The sequence below is a fragment of the Anas acuta genome, chromosome 2, assembly GCF_963932015.1.
Source record: "Anas acuta chromosome 2, bAnaAcu1.1, whole genome shotgun sequence".
NCBI lineage: Eukaryota > Metazoa > Chordata > Aves > Anseriformes > Anatidae > Anas > Anas acuta.
The window spans coordinates 41,239,810-41,255,045 of NC_088980.1; the positions used below are offsets into that span (position 1 = coordinate 41,239,810).

The 15,236-nt window shown below is 39.8% G+C and overlaps 1 long non-coding RNA gene across 2 annotated transcripts; it reads left to right on the top strand.

Moving 5' to 3' along the window:
• Window positions 1-6,470: 6,470 nt before the first annotated feature.
• Window positions 6,471-11,902, top strand: LOC137852559 (uncharacterized). 2 transcript variants are annotated; one of them, XR_011093928.1, is made up of 3 exons: window positions 6,805-7,029; window positions 10,733-10,925; window positions 11,057-11,902. It is a non-coding gene; the product is annotated as an uncharacterized lncRNA (long non-coding RNA). The 2 variants fall into 2 exon arrangements; XR_011093927.1 differs by having other exon boundaries at window positions 6,471-7,029; window positions 10,733-11,902.
• Window positions 11,903-15,236: the final 3,334 nt, after the last annotated feature.

Here is a 15,236-nt window from a genome sequence, read left to right on the forward strand (position 1 = left end):
AATGAAATAATAAAAGAGTTTATTCCCAGACATTATTGCTATGTCTTCCAAACAGGCAAGTTTCAAGGCATGTGGGAGGACATCTTGGGCCAGAGATGCAAAGAGATGGACAAGAACATATCAAGGTAATGGTTTCTGGTTAAGAATTATAGCAACCTCTATACTCCACCCCTGATTCCTCACCTGTTCCCACTAAACATAGCATTTTATGTTTAGATTATGTTTGGAAATGTATCAAAAATAAAAGAAAATAGTTATGATCAATAGAAGAAATGAAGTAAAGGCTAAGACACAAGTTTGCTCTGTGATAGCTAATTTACTTTAGGCACTTCTGATGTCCTCTCGTATTTGGAAGTGATTTTAATTACTGTTACTAAATTTTGTTTAGGATACAGAGGCATGCATGCATAGAGGTTAGGGTGCAAAAGCAGGCAGGCATGTTCTTGCTGAGATTTAAAAAAACACCATGTTTGACTCTTCATTTTTCTTAAAAACAAACAAACAAACAAACAAATGAAACAAAACAAAACAGGCTGGGTTACCTGAGTTGCTTCTGCAGCCCTTTAACATCATTTGGATATTTTTTTCCACTATAGGACAGGTGGCTTTAGTCCATTGGTTTAAGACAGCTCTTTTGGAAATTTCTTTGCTATAATACCTTTGAATGGCTATTAAAAAGGAATAAAACCAGAACCATTAATATATTGGGCCAGATGCCCAGTTAGTATAAAGGCAATGATGCTATGCTGATGTACGCAGTCTAAAGATCTGGCCTATTGAATATTTAGAAAAAACACTTCTTGACAATATTATCTGTGCTTGATTGCTCTGTTTTCTGTATGCTCAAGGAAAATGAAAGAAAATTAGTTCTTTCTCATACCATTCCTTATATCCAGGAAAGAATCTATGATTATCAGTCATAAGACCACTTGAAACATGGATACAATGTCTTCATTGGCAATGACTTCCATGTTTAGTTTGTTACTTGGTTTTAGAGGATAGACTGTAGTTTTTTCCAATGCATGGATTTTTCATCTTTATGTCCATAGCTGGACAGGGGCAGTGGAGAGGTGTGTGTGCTGTACAGCAATATATTTTGTTGTTTTTTTTTTTGTTTTTTTTTTGAAGAGTTTATTTAATTTCACTTTGTTTTAAAGGTGTTTGATTAGTCAAAATGTATGTTTCAGTATTATGCATAGCTCATTAATCTATTCTCCTGAGATCCCTAACTTGTAATATTTATTTGTTCATAACATTTTTGGATAGCTTTGTGTAGCTTTTGCAGTGTTAAGCTTTTTAGTACTGTATTTTTCTTAGAAATCTTGGACTATGATATCACTTGGAACTTGTTAGGTGGCTCTGGTACCTTCCTTCAGAAGCCACTGTCAAACCTGATCTGTAATGGTATCTAACTTCTCACTCCTAGTTAGGACTTTTTAAAGGCTTTATTATATTACAAAAATACAGTTTTCATTTTGTGTCTGGGGTGGGCATTAAATTAAAAACTGCAGCTGCTTTCAATTATACTCTAATGTTCTGTATCAAGATAGTTTTCATTTTTCATGGCATTGCTCAGCTTCCCTGCCCCCTTCCCTGCTGGCTTCTGCACTCAGAGCTTCTAAGCATTAGGGAATTATGCAGGGATGGAAACTAACAGATGTTATTCATTTGCCATCTCTTCTGCTTTGGTAGTAAAACCAATTCGCTTAATGAAAAAAATGATGTTCTTACAACCCAGCTAAAAACTTCTCTCCATGGGGAAATGTGGCAAGAAGTTGCCCAAAGGATTAAGATGCTGTTAGAGAAATGCCACAGATAAACCTTTTGTAGGCATAGACTGGGTTGCTGGGTGAAGGGGAGCATTCTCTGGTGAGCTGGAGGAAAGGCAGTAGGAGTCAACTGCACCTGCAGGGGTAGCACCCCTGCAAGAAGAAGGAGGAAGCCCTGACCCCATAAAGTCCATCCTAGCAGGAGTCAGAAAGACCTGACAAATAGCTTGGGACCTCAGCAGCTCTGAAGGTAACCTGGCAGGTGTATAGGGATGCCCACCATGCCATTGCTAATGCTATGGATGGGCTGTGGTGGCCACCAGCATGGGCAGGCTGAGCAATTGGAATGGAGACAGCACTACAGAGGCAGTGGGGGAGCAGCACAGCCTGTGTATGACTGCAGGACCTACAGGTTAACATCTCTTCATGGAAAGCAGGAAATGGACTTTCCCATTCTCCCTCCAGTGAAGAATTCTGGCTGTGCTCATTTGATGCTGGGGGTTTGTTAGCCTCCAGCCAGTTAAGCAGAGTGAAATAAAAGCACATTAGTTCATTTGATCCAGCCTGTAGAGGTGAAGAACTACTGTCAAAGACAATGATGGTGGGTATGTTGCTCTTCAGCCTGATGCTGCTCATTCTTCATTGTTTCCTCAAATTAGTTAGATATTTCTTATGGTTTTAATAAAGGCTACTCAATAGCCACTCAGTGCCTGTAAGTAGAGAAGAATATGATGTGGAAAAAAAAAAAAAGAGTGCTTGAATTCTCCTGGCTTTCTGTGTATGGGTTCAAATTGCTTTATTTTGGAGATGCCCAGATACTGAACTAAGTCTTCACTGTCTAGAAAAAGACAGGTGAGAAAAAGTAAAGTAAATCTGGGGGCTAGCTGGTGGCTTAGAGTAAACCACATACCATCCCTCTTTCGTGCAGGTCAAATGTACTAGAAAATATAATTACTTCTGAATTAACCCTGAGACCCTGAGTTATATCCTCTATACTGTAGCAGATGTGGCATGCTTTCAGACACCAGAAATTCAAAGCTAATTTTCTAGGCTGGGATAAAAGGACTTGATTCCCACTAAAGAAAAGGCGGTGTAATTTCTCCCATGCACACACATAATGGAATATGATGCTTGAGATTTTAAGGTATAACTCTCTCTTGCCCATGGAAAGGAGGAAAAAAATACTGGAAAACCTTTCATTATTGTTAAGAGGATTTTTAAAGAGCCTGATCCCATGCTAAGTAACCACAAGAGAAAACACGCGCTTCTGTCAGATGGGGAGGCTTTCCCTCTTGCTTGGCAGCTGAAAAAATGAAATCTGATGTATAAAATATATCTTGCAATTAATCACCTGGCTTGGTCATGCCTCCTAATCTCAAATTTGAGAGCTGTCTGGAAACTTGAAAGTACTTTGGGGATAAAATAATGGGCATCGAGCTTATTTTCTAGCAAGCCAAGCTTTGGGAGTCTGCCAGCATTAGTTAGGATTATTGGACCATACCTAATCGAAGCAAGGAAAGGCATGAGCTGAAGTCTCGACTATCTGAAAGTTCAGAGAGTGATGAGCAAGACTGACCTCTCTCAAGTTGTGAGATAAAAAATAAATGGTCAAAAAAAGAGGTTGAGAGCTAAAAATAAAGTCCAGTACCCTGTGAAGAACGATGAGGATCATTTCGCTTTTCAGCATCTTCTCTACTTCCTTGCAGGGAAAAAATTTGTTCCCAGAGCACCCCACCAAGAAGGTTCTATGTCCCTTGTTACTCAGTTCTCTGAAACTATGAGGTATGATTCAGCATGCAAATGGAGCTGGAAAGGAAATTTGCCTTGGCAGGAAATTTTGACCCCCAAAAGCATGGTCATCCCCTCATATCCACAATGGGAAATAAATACCAATGGCTCTGAGGAAGTGGCTGACAGCGATGGCTGTAGTGTTAGGAAGTGAAAAGATATCAGTGGAGGCTCCTTTTTAGAAGGGAAAAATAAGAAATAATCTGAAGAAGGTGCTGAACATTAATTCGCCTTGTGCTAACAGACCCTTGGATGAAACAGACAGCTTTTAAAGGGAGAAGTTGGAGACTCAGCACAGCTGACCTGAGAGGAACTACAGTCTAGAGGTGAATCTGCAGTCAAGCGTAGGACTTTCTGGTGTCTCATGGTGGACAGAGAGAAAAATGGGGCCAGGGAGGTGAATCCTTTAACCCTACCTCCAAGCTCTTTCCTCACTGGGAACGGACATGTGCTTAGAGTCAGGCTAAAGGCATTTACTGGATTTGATCAAGATACTGAACATAAATTTTTCAGGTCAAGGCACAGATGATTTTGGTGCTGTAGGAGGACAGGTGACATCACTGTCACCTTCCAAAATCTGGGCTGACAGATGAGAACCACACAAACTGCAAAGGAAGCAGTGAGTAAAAAGGGAAGTAAACATTTTACACAGAGTTATTGCTTTTAAAAGAGGCTAATAAGATGAAACTACCAGCCTTGTTACATGTTGAGCAGCAGTTTTGAAAGTACCTTCAGTGAAGGAGGAGGGGGAAGATGCAGATTAGATTTAGTAGACAACTGAAACTGAGCAGCAAGGATCTGTGGCAGGAACTGAAAATAAAATAAAATAAACAAGTCAGAGGCAGCATGCAGAGATGACTTTTTTTTTTTTTTTTTTTTTTTTTTCACAAATCCTCCTTCATGTGAGAATTTCCTGAGACTAGCAGTCATGAAGATAAAAAACTGAGCAGGACAATGCTGGGTATGATCATGCTGAGGATCTCACAGCAATGATATTGCAAATGCTGGGGAAGAGAGAAGAATCCACTAAGGGCAAATGGCAGAGGTGGAAATCACACAGAACAAGGCTTTGGGAACATGAGCTAAAAGTAAAAAATTTCCAAGGGAAAAAAGGTTTTACCTTTGCATTGTGGATGTGCAGCAGCAACTTGACTACAACAAATGTGTTTGGGATTCAACTCAAATGGTGAAGGCAACAGAGCTGTGCTGCATTAGAAGCTTCTGCAGTTCACAAAGATTCAATTTTGGTGATTTACTCACTTGGGCGTGAACATCAGAAGGCCCCGTCCAATATCTACGTTTACAGGAACAGATCCCACACATCACTGTTGTTTTGCTTGTGTGTAGCCTCCATCACCTGCTGGTTGGGTCTCACTTTACAGAGTGTGGGATCAAAAGGATCTTTTTCAGATTTCTGTTAGACTCTCTGTGCTTCACAGATATAGATATCCCCTTTTATTTGGTACAATCAACAGGATGCTTTCTTCTGGTGTGATGATCGCAGGTAAATTCCCTATTTCATTACAGGAGTAATATGTTCACTTGGATTGTTTCTGCCACTCATCTTCTGTGTCTAGTTTCAGAAAACAAAAAAAAAAAAATTAAGCATGGAACTCAGTCGGCGTCTCTTTGCCTGTGTGACATGTGACAACAGGAAAAGGATATTTATAACTAGCTCTTCATTTAGGCTTAGCCAATGAAGCCAATTCTTGGTGAAAGCAACAATCTCAGTGGAAAACACAAGTTGAACCTTGGGAATAGAGAGAAGCATTTATTTTAGGTCCTAAGTTACTTCTATATTACAAGTCAAGGCCCTCTTTCATGTAAAACTTTGTTGGTGTTCTGTTTTTATTTGAAGCTTCTCTAAAGCCTGCTTCCGATTTCACCTACGGTGCCATTATTTATGTGGCAATGCATTTATTAGCCCACTTCAAGCTCTGAACAGCAAAACTGACCACCAAACTTTTCAGAACAACATGATAAAAAATACATTTATAAGACATTTGTGTCAATATTTTATGGCTATTGTCATTCTAAAAGGCTTACCAGGTAGTTCATCATTTATTTGAAGTATATAAATCTGGCATTTCCAGGATTTGGTTTGGTATCAGATTATGCTCTGTTACTCAAGTGCAAATTCCCTTCCTCTTTTCTATCATATTATAACTACAGTCTTCAATTTGAAAGGGAATAGTCTCCTACAAATAAAATTTTATCTGACTACTACAAATGCCAGGAAACTTGAACTCATCTTGGCTTCTGTCATACTGCTTCACAGTCCATCTCTGATGGAGAGTATATTTTTCCCAATAAATGAAATAAAGTGATACTTTCAAGACACTTGACTAGTTTTATGGCTTCCAGAAATAGTGCTACATCTCACAGAGCACAGATACTCAAGAGCTCTGTGCAGACTTTCCAGTGATGCTGTTATCACCTCCTGGCACTGAACGGCAACAGGAATCAACCCATTGCTCCTTCTTCAGACATCTGATAATGCCACTGGTGGCATTTTTGTTCTGGGAATATGGTAGCCCTACTTTCACTTTATGATGTAGTTTATAATCAGAAAGCATAGTAAAGCTGTACCACTGTATTATCTATGTGTCTCTGGTGCAAAGTTCAAACTGCTTTCCTTGTTTTTTCTCCAATTATTAATTGGAACGAGGCTGTTGTCTTTTGATATCAATGCCAGATCAATTCTCATTCATAACAAGCAGGAAGAAAATTAGAAATTACTTTCACTTACTTACAAGTGGTGTCCAAAAATGGCTAACAAAAGCTGGATGACCAGACCCTGGACTGCCTCTGTGTGCTTCTTGCAGTAAGTACTCATCAGCCAGTGTGAACGTGCATTTTCTGTATGTGGAAGACAATGAAATCACATCTGCTCATTTTCATTGTATACAACATGTGACCGTGGCACATCATGGCCTTTTCCCAGCACGGACAGATGGCAGAAATTTAGTTGTCCATAACAGCACAAGACCCCAAAAGCTACTTTAGCTGACTACAGGCAGTTATCTGCAGCACAGTTATCTTTAACTGAGCTATTAGCAAGCTCCCTACACAGCCAACAGAAGAGGGCATTTTTGGGGAGCATGTTTCTGCCTTATTTTAGATGGTTATTTAAGGCCGAGCTGAATCACGCTTAAGGCTCTATTGACAATTGACCAGGGACCTTTCCTGGTCACTAGGCAGCCCAGCTGACCTCCATTTAGGCAGGTAACTCCTACCCCCATTTCACTCAGCTGCAGTTAAGAAGTGCCACTCCAAAAGTGAGTAGCATCAATAGTGGTATGGAGTCTGCCCGCTCTCTTGTAACTAGGCCCCCTTGAAAGGTTATTTTGGGGCACCCAGGAACAGCTTAAATTTGCTCCTCCTGGTCTATGGCAGCTTCCCCTGGCTGCCACTGAGGCTTGTCAGCTGCTGCCATTGGAAATGCAGTTTGCATCTCACCACATCAATAAAGGTGAGTCAAGCACTGTAAGGGTAGCTCTAAAGGCTCATTTCATTGATGTTTGCTGTTATTGAGTACATATATAACTTTCCTGCCAGCAGGAGATGGCTGTAATAAGGCCAGTCTGTTTTATGAGGAGGGAACCTTCCAGGAAGAAAACACAATAGCTCATACTTCTTTCCCAAATGCTTTCTTATTTCCAACTTTCAGAAGAAAGATTTTTGTTTGCAGGATATTTTCCCGATGGTTCTTTCTTGCACAGAGAAGTCCTTAGGAACAGACATACATGGCTCTCTTCCTTGTGGCAATAGAAGAACTATGTCTGATAACCATACATCATACAACAGAAAGTGTGGCTGATGTTACTAGAACACAGCCAGCCCTGCAGCTGCGGGTTAACAATATAGGCATATAAGAAAAAAAACCAAAAACCAAACCAAAAACAACAAACATACTTGCAAGCATAAGATTGCCCTCACAAGCCCATCCATTGGACATCTCTAAGAGACTTAAAGGGTTAGAGGAGGTCAAGGGTAATGGTGGCAGCTTTTGTCTGATATCAGCATTGTTTATGGGATAGCTAAATCTGCATAACAAAAATTGCCATTTTAGCCCAATCCAGTCAGTTTAGGAAGCTTTTTTTTTTTTTTTTTTTTTTTTTTTTTTTTTTAAATCCTCTACTGAGTCAAGTGTCTTCTGGCTGACTAAAACCTATTTTTCAAAACATTTTCTTCTTGTTAAAGATGAAGATCTAGAGACATATTTACCATTCCTCTTTTGTAATTTCCTTCAAAGATTCAAACACCATGTTTAAAAAAATACATCCTGTTTTATTACAATCTTGTCTGACTTCCAACATTTGAGCTTGTTAACCCTGTTCTTTTTTCTTGTTGCATTCTTCTCACTATATAGAGTACTTACTGTGCCCTATTCTCCCTTTTCCTAACTTCTGCTGTTATTGAGCTACTTACAACAAATAGATCAAGCCCACTCAGAATAAAGCATTTTTGCCAGCTTTTCAGGCCTCAAATCATCTACGCACCTTTTTCATTTTCTAACATCTCTTTTAAGGTGCCAGCATCAGAACTTCACGCAGTATTTCTGTTCCAATGAAATTACTTCCCTACTCCTACTTGTTTATCTCATGGTTATGAAGCTATGCATTACATTTGTCAGGACATCACACAGCAGGAGCCTGTACTTCACTGTGGCAACCCCGAGACTGTTCTTGGTGTTGTTGCTTCCCCAACTCTGCAGATACAGCCTGCAGTCTATGCATGCATAACCTGGCCATATTAAAAAGCTTTATTTGATTAATCCCTGTATACCCAATCACCACTTCTCATAGTTGCCATGTCCTCATCTTTATTTCTATTCCACCAGCATGAGTGAAGTTCACAGCTTTGTTGTAAATCAACAAGACTGTTACATTTTCTTCCAGATCACTGATGAAATTGGTTGGTCAGCACTGTTTCTAGTGCATACCACCATGGGACACCACTAGAAACAGACACATTCAGAGAAAATTTCATGTTAGCAACAGCTTTGCAATCTGCCATTTAGCAAGTTCTAAATTCATCTTATCCAAGCATTATTGACACTAATTGCTCATTTTGCAGCCTTGCCATGCAGTTGCTCTCTTTTTTTTTTTTTTTTTAAAAAAAAAAAAAAAGATTATCCTATGGCAGTGAACAGAACACATGGACATCTTTTATGTCTACACAGCAGTCTTTATCAAACAAATGTGATTCCCAATAAAGTCAGGCTTTCCTGACAAGATATATTTATAATATCATATTAACTGTCATGAAATTATATTCACACCTTTTGTTGATATTCACACCTCTATTGATATCTTTATTAATTTATTAATATCTATTGATATCTTTATTAATAAAATCTTTGATCCATTTTTTATTTTATTTTTTCATTATTTTGCAAAGGATGCATGGCAGGCTAGAAAGGTGATTGCCTATATTAAGCTATTTTACCTTTTAATGTACCACCACCAGGTGACTGAAATAATTGTCTCTGTCTCTTGATGCAAGTTATCCAGATTTTCTGTTTGTAAACTGCAGAGTACCTGACACCACCCTCCCCCTAAAAGGACAGAGACCCTCAGAGCAGGAAGTGTCAGGTCTAATATCCTACAGAATAAACTTTTCTGGGTTTGAATGGTTGGAATCTTTTTGTTTGTTTGTTTGTTTTTCCAGGTTCTCTGCAGCTCCACACTGCTGCCATTGTACTGAGAACACTGTGCCCAACTGTTAGCAGCCACTTCTCAAGGTTTCTGTCTTAAAAATAAATAAATGTGTGTGTGTGTATATATATCAATCAAGGATCTTAGAGCCTGGGGTTATGAACATTTGCCTGTTGAGGTTTGGAGTTTTCCTGGTGGCTATGTTTTGAGTGATGACTGAGGTGTTGGTCCTCAGAAGTGCAGAGCTGCTGTGACACCTAGCATGTGTCAGCATCACACAGTTACTCAGGTAGGAAGAAACATCAGGAGGTCTCTAGTTCAAAGCAAGGTCAGGTCTGAGCTCAGACCAGGTTGCTCAGGCTTTTATCCAGCTGGGCCTTGAAAAACCTCCCTGGACAGACTGGCTGCACACCCTCTCTGGATGGCTTGCTCTGTTGCCTGACTGTGTTAACGGTGAAAAAACTTTTCCTTATATCTAGTTGGAAATCTGCTGTCTCTCGTTTGCCTGACATGCCCCACTACTAACAGCTTGGCTTTATCATTTCAGTTATCTCCTTGTAGGCACAAGACATCTGCTGTTACCATTCCCCAAGAAGCCATCACATCTCCTGTCTGAACAAGCTCCACTCCCTTGGCCACCCCTCAGGAGGCAAGTGCTCCAGGCCCGACCATCCTGGGGGCCCTCTGCTGAACTCACGCTGGGTTATCAGTGCCTTTCTGGTATTGAGGTGGAACAAGGCTGGACATGGTGCTCCATATGGGATCTAGCAAACACTGAGTAAATGATCTCTTCAGCTAAATGGTCTCTTTGAGCCGTGACCCTTTTTCCTCACAGCTTCATCAGGTCCCATTCCTTGTATCCTGCCTCTATTTTCCGTGTCATTGCCACTTCAGCACAGCGATTTGTTGCCCAGCTTTTGTAACTCACACAGCTCTGCCTTGTAGCCTGCCTGAGTAATCAGCATTCAGAAGTAACAGTGATATTTTAAACAGATGAGAATGGGGCTGGTTTTACTAATGCCGACTGCTGTGGCAGACTATACAGCAGAACCGAAGGAGTATGAAAAAGCTCTTCTGTCCCTTCCCAGAACAGAGACTGACAACAATGGATCAGTTTCCTACAGCATCAGCCATGGGGGCTTTTTCTGTGCTAAGAAAATATGCCCTCTCTTCCCAACCTACAGCAATTTGTATCAAAGAAAGCCTCTCAGCACTGTCTCGTTATTTATTCTGCCTGCATGGTCCCTTGGTGCAGTGGCTGCTGCCAAAGGCACATACTCAGCACGAGGCATTGCCGGAGAATGTTAAAAGCAGAAAAAGTCCCAGGAGCCAAACATATGGATGCAAAAATGTACATTCTCTTCCCACTCCAAGAAAAAGCAGTAACTGTTAGTTGCTCACAGGCTTCATGGAGCATTTAGGATAAAGAGCCCTGAAAAGTCAGGGGAATAATTCTAGATGTTGAGAAAATGGATATGATTCCACACACAGATTATTGAACGTTTCATTTTACAGGGTTCGCCTGCATCATTTGCTGTGACAGCCAAGCAGCCCTCTTCAAGACCGGGAAGGAGGAAACCGTCCATTGTGGCTTCCAGATTGGCGATCTCTGAAGCACATATGCATAAGCAAGCATGCCCAGAATGCCAGAAAAATAGTAACTAAGACTAGCACTGGCTGCCCCAGCAAGTCTGTCTGATATAGAGCAGTATGTATGAGGTTCAATGACTAGAACCAGACCCACCTGTAACAGCATTTTAAACAGCTGGCTGTTCTCCTTACTATTTCAAATTTCTACAATTTCCTTCTTTCATGTGCTCTATCACATTTCTCTCTCAGGCCTGCACAAGTCCTCTCTGTCCTTCCCAGAGGGTGATGCACTTGCTTCTCCAGGGTTTCTCTTGCTGGCTGGGCCTCCCCACATGTGCTCTGAATCAAGAGCCACAGAGCTGAAGAGGCTGAAATTCAGCAAGCCTGTGGTAAATCGGGAAAATGGAAGGGGACCTGTTCTTTGACAACATGTACACAAAAAAAGGAAAGCTGAGATTGTTTAAAGGTTTCAAGGAGGGAATTTGTGATCAATTTTGACACATTAATGGGAAGCAAATATTGGCCATTTAGGGTACATGTGGGATAGGTGCAATAAATAAAGGAAAATGAATGCTTGTGATCAGAATATGCAAAATCATCTGATGTGCAACTAGAAGGACAAGCAAATGCCTAGGCATCTTTTTTCTCATTACCATGTTTTTCCCATCCTGCAGGTGAACTTGTTGCAACTGGCTCTTCTAGATGTTTCATAAATTAGCAAAGCCTGAAGGCAACCAGACCCAAACATTAAAAATATATAATAATAATAATAATAATAATAATAATAACTCATGCAATTATTTTGCAAAACAAACATGCTCAATAAAAAAATAAAAAAAAATAAAAAAAAAAAAGAAAGGAAGGAAGAAAAAAGCTGGCTTGGGTGCTTGACTGAATTTGGCTGACTTGGGTACACACTGACTTGGGTACTCCATTTTGAAAGAAGGCCATTGTGCACTTTTGATACCATGATGGGTAGGACAAAAACCTTTTCTTTAGAACACTGGTTTGTAGAGATAAATCTGAACTTTCCTCTTCTGAAGAAAGAAAAACTGTGAAGAATCAGTCTCTGAAAAGCATATACAAAGCTGGTCAGCATACTTCCAGCCTAAGAACATATTTCATTTTAATCACTGAAACACAAATATTCACAGTTATAGGAATAGACTGAAAGTTCAAGTCTTTTTTTCTAAATGAGGCACATGAAGAGGAATTTAGACCTCTTTCTCACTTACTTATATTTCTAATGAGTTATTTCAAGCAAATACATTGCAGATGAGAAAGTCTGCTCAAGTGAAACAGCCAAATTTTTTTTTGTTATAAGAGCTCATAGGTCCATCCCATACAATTCTGTGCATGTGAAAAGTAATTTTTGCTCAGGGAGATACTGCTCCCATCACACTACTGCTCCACAGATGTTGCTGATTTCTGGATTACAGAAGTGTGCTGTGGTTATGCCAGCTGCTAGAAATAAATGTCTGCCCCAAACATGCATGGTTTGAATATGTGAGACAGATGATGAACCACAGTAGGCTATGACCCTGATGTTACAGCTTGTGGCCTAGAAAGACTAAGTGAACACTTGCCAAAGGTGAGAACTGGGATCAACTGCAGGAGCAGGAGCTGCCTTACAGAGCTGTTTTAATCTCTTTGAAACAGTCACTGACAGGCAATCCTTCTGTCTGGTTAATTTTTCTGAACAAGCTTTAGTTTTTAAAAGATGGTGAGACATAATCAAAGAACATATTCTTTACTGATCTTTGTCCAGGAAGTTCCTACCAACAGCAGCTTCTTTTCATCTGCACAATTCCAGTTCCAACAATCCATTTGCATCGCATTGGGGAAGTCTTATTCATGCATCATTTGCAATATGAACCATCTGTTTTACTTCAAAACAGAGATAAGAGACAATGGAGTCTCAACACAAGGGATTCGTTTCAAAATCTTTGTGCACATTTGTTAAAATAATTTACTTCTGAATTTTAAGCTTTAAAATGTTGTCAGACCAAACAGTGGGCTGCAAAGATCACAGTGATTTAATTAATTCAGTATAAAATGTCAAAGTTGGCTTAAGACTTTTGAGAAATAATTTGTTTATATGAATTGCACTGAGAGGAAAAGAATCTCTAGAATCAGAAGGAATTATGAATTAAAATGTAGTAAGGTAGATTTACCTTTGATGGCAACATTAGCACATACAAAAAGATATACAGTCACTAGCATGATACTTACTGAATCTTTTATGGCCCTTTCTCAAGATTTCACGTTAGAAGCACCAACAGCTTTCTTCCCAACTTCAGTAGTGTATTTATATATTCACTTTTACTATGGTTAAAATCTCTGCAGAGAAGTTTCAATTTACCCTCATTAAAACCTCATTACGCCATCTTAGTAACACAGCTCTCCTCCACCTCAAGACACTTGCTAAATTTTTCACAGCTCCCAAGGCCCCCAATAAGCTGGTAGGAGAAGTACAATTAGAACTGGGGATTTCTTGGCACCTAGGTCTACACTCAACTGTTAAGCCAACTCTCACTCTCTCGCTTTCCTCTGCCCACTCTTTTTGGTCTATATGAAGCTTTGTAGGTCAGAAATACACATAATGTCAAATCAGTTACCTCTTATCACAGCCCGCCCACTCACTCAACAAGAAAAACATACAAAACAAAAACGAGTGAATGTTCCTTGTCACAGAACAAACCATTGCCGACTCATAAAGTGGGGTAATATGATTCACTTACCCCTTCAGGGTTCACAAGCCATTTTCTTACTCTTTCTGTCAATATATTCCCTATGTTATTCAGTCAATATAAAATAACCTAAAACTAAGACCCAGTTATTTTCCTTATAAAGCTGATGTGCTGCAATTTAGTATCTGGGCAGCAGCTTCTTAAGGCTGAAAAGTGAAGTGAGCAGTGACTCTTCCTAACACTGGTGAAAAGACCCTCACTGAAGTTAACATGTGAGATCTTCATGAATGTAAGTTCATCCCAGTTAACCTGACACCCAGTATAGCAGGAAGTGGCTACTTCCCTCTTACCTGTGTTTGCTGGTACCAGACTGCAGGCTGAGGGATGGGAAGAACCACCTGGTGTCTTCTGTCTCCATACCTGGATAGGCACAAGCAGGCAGATATATTCGGTGGTATTACCTCTCAAGGTGTTCTATCCTTTGAATTATTTGTAACATATTTCCACATTTTGCAAGGAACTGTTTGGCAAGTTGGTGTCGTACACCAAGCTCAATACTCCTCTTGATGTCTAACCTAAAACTTTCTCTTTTCTATTTCCAGCCACGAGTGTGGTTTTCCTCAGGTTAAACTCCACATCAAAATAAACCTTTCTTAGATAAAGAAATGGTCTCCTTGACATTAACTACTCTTACAGGGTAATAAGTATCTCTATTCTAAATCGTCTCTTTTTAAAAAGACATGACTGAATATTTGAACTAGTCTAATATCAATAAATAGTGTTTTCTAAGCACTAATTTACCTCACAGAATTCTTCCTTAGAAAACCATTTTCCTTACTTTACACTGTTCTTCTGTTTCTATCTGTTTTATATACCTTCTGTATTTAGCATACTTATATTTTAGGATATATCACTCAGTGAGTGACTTGCCCTCAGTCACAGCAAAAGGCACATGCCTTTCCCTTGATGCATAATTGTTGTTTGTTTACATTGCCTAATATTTTGCTGTCTTTTCTCTTTACAACGACCCTCTGTGCATTATGTCTTCTGGAAATCTAGATTGTTTCCCAATTCTCTTTGTCAACATACTGTGTTCCCTCTGGCTAAAGTCTCCTAAAATCCCTAACACAAAGTCTTACACAGGCCTGAGTCTCTATTACTGCATTAGTCAACATTTCCTAGCATTTCATTCCAGTTTCAGCTACCTGACCTGACTCTGGCAGTGTGCAAATATCCTTCTAGTCCCATCTTCAGCTAATTTGAGGTGCTCTTCCTCAGCCTCACTTTCAAACTTCACTCTAGGCAAATGCTTATTTTAAACCTGTTTCATTCTAAATGAAACCATGTCAGCATCTTAATTCTGCTGCCATCTCAGCCTAAGCCACGCTTTGTTTGACTGCTACATGTTTTATCTAGTTCAGTAGTTTCCTCTGATTTTTTTTTTTTCTTTTTTTGAAAGCCTTGGTGAATTCCAGAGGAGGAAATGCTTCTGTAGTCTGTGTTGGATTCTGTATGGCAGCAAAACAAACTGCTGTTCTTTCATGCGTGGTGACACATTATTACCAACTTTCTCTGCTTCATCTCCACAGACCTCCTTGGTTCTCAGATGACCTGTAATCTGTGAAGCAAGAAGAAACAGGCTGCAAGTCCTCTACAGTAAGCCTTTTCTGAATCTTTTGCAGTTTTTTGCTTGATTAAGCTGTCACTGGTGTACAGATAAAAAGAAGTTAGGTTTAGAA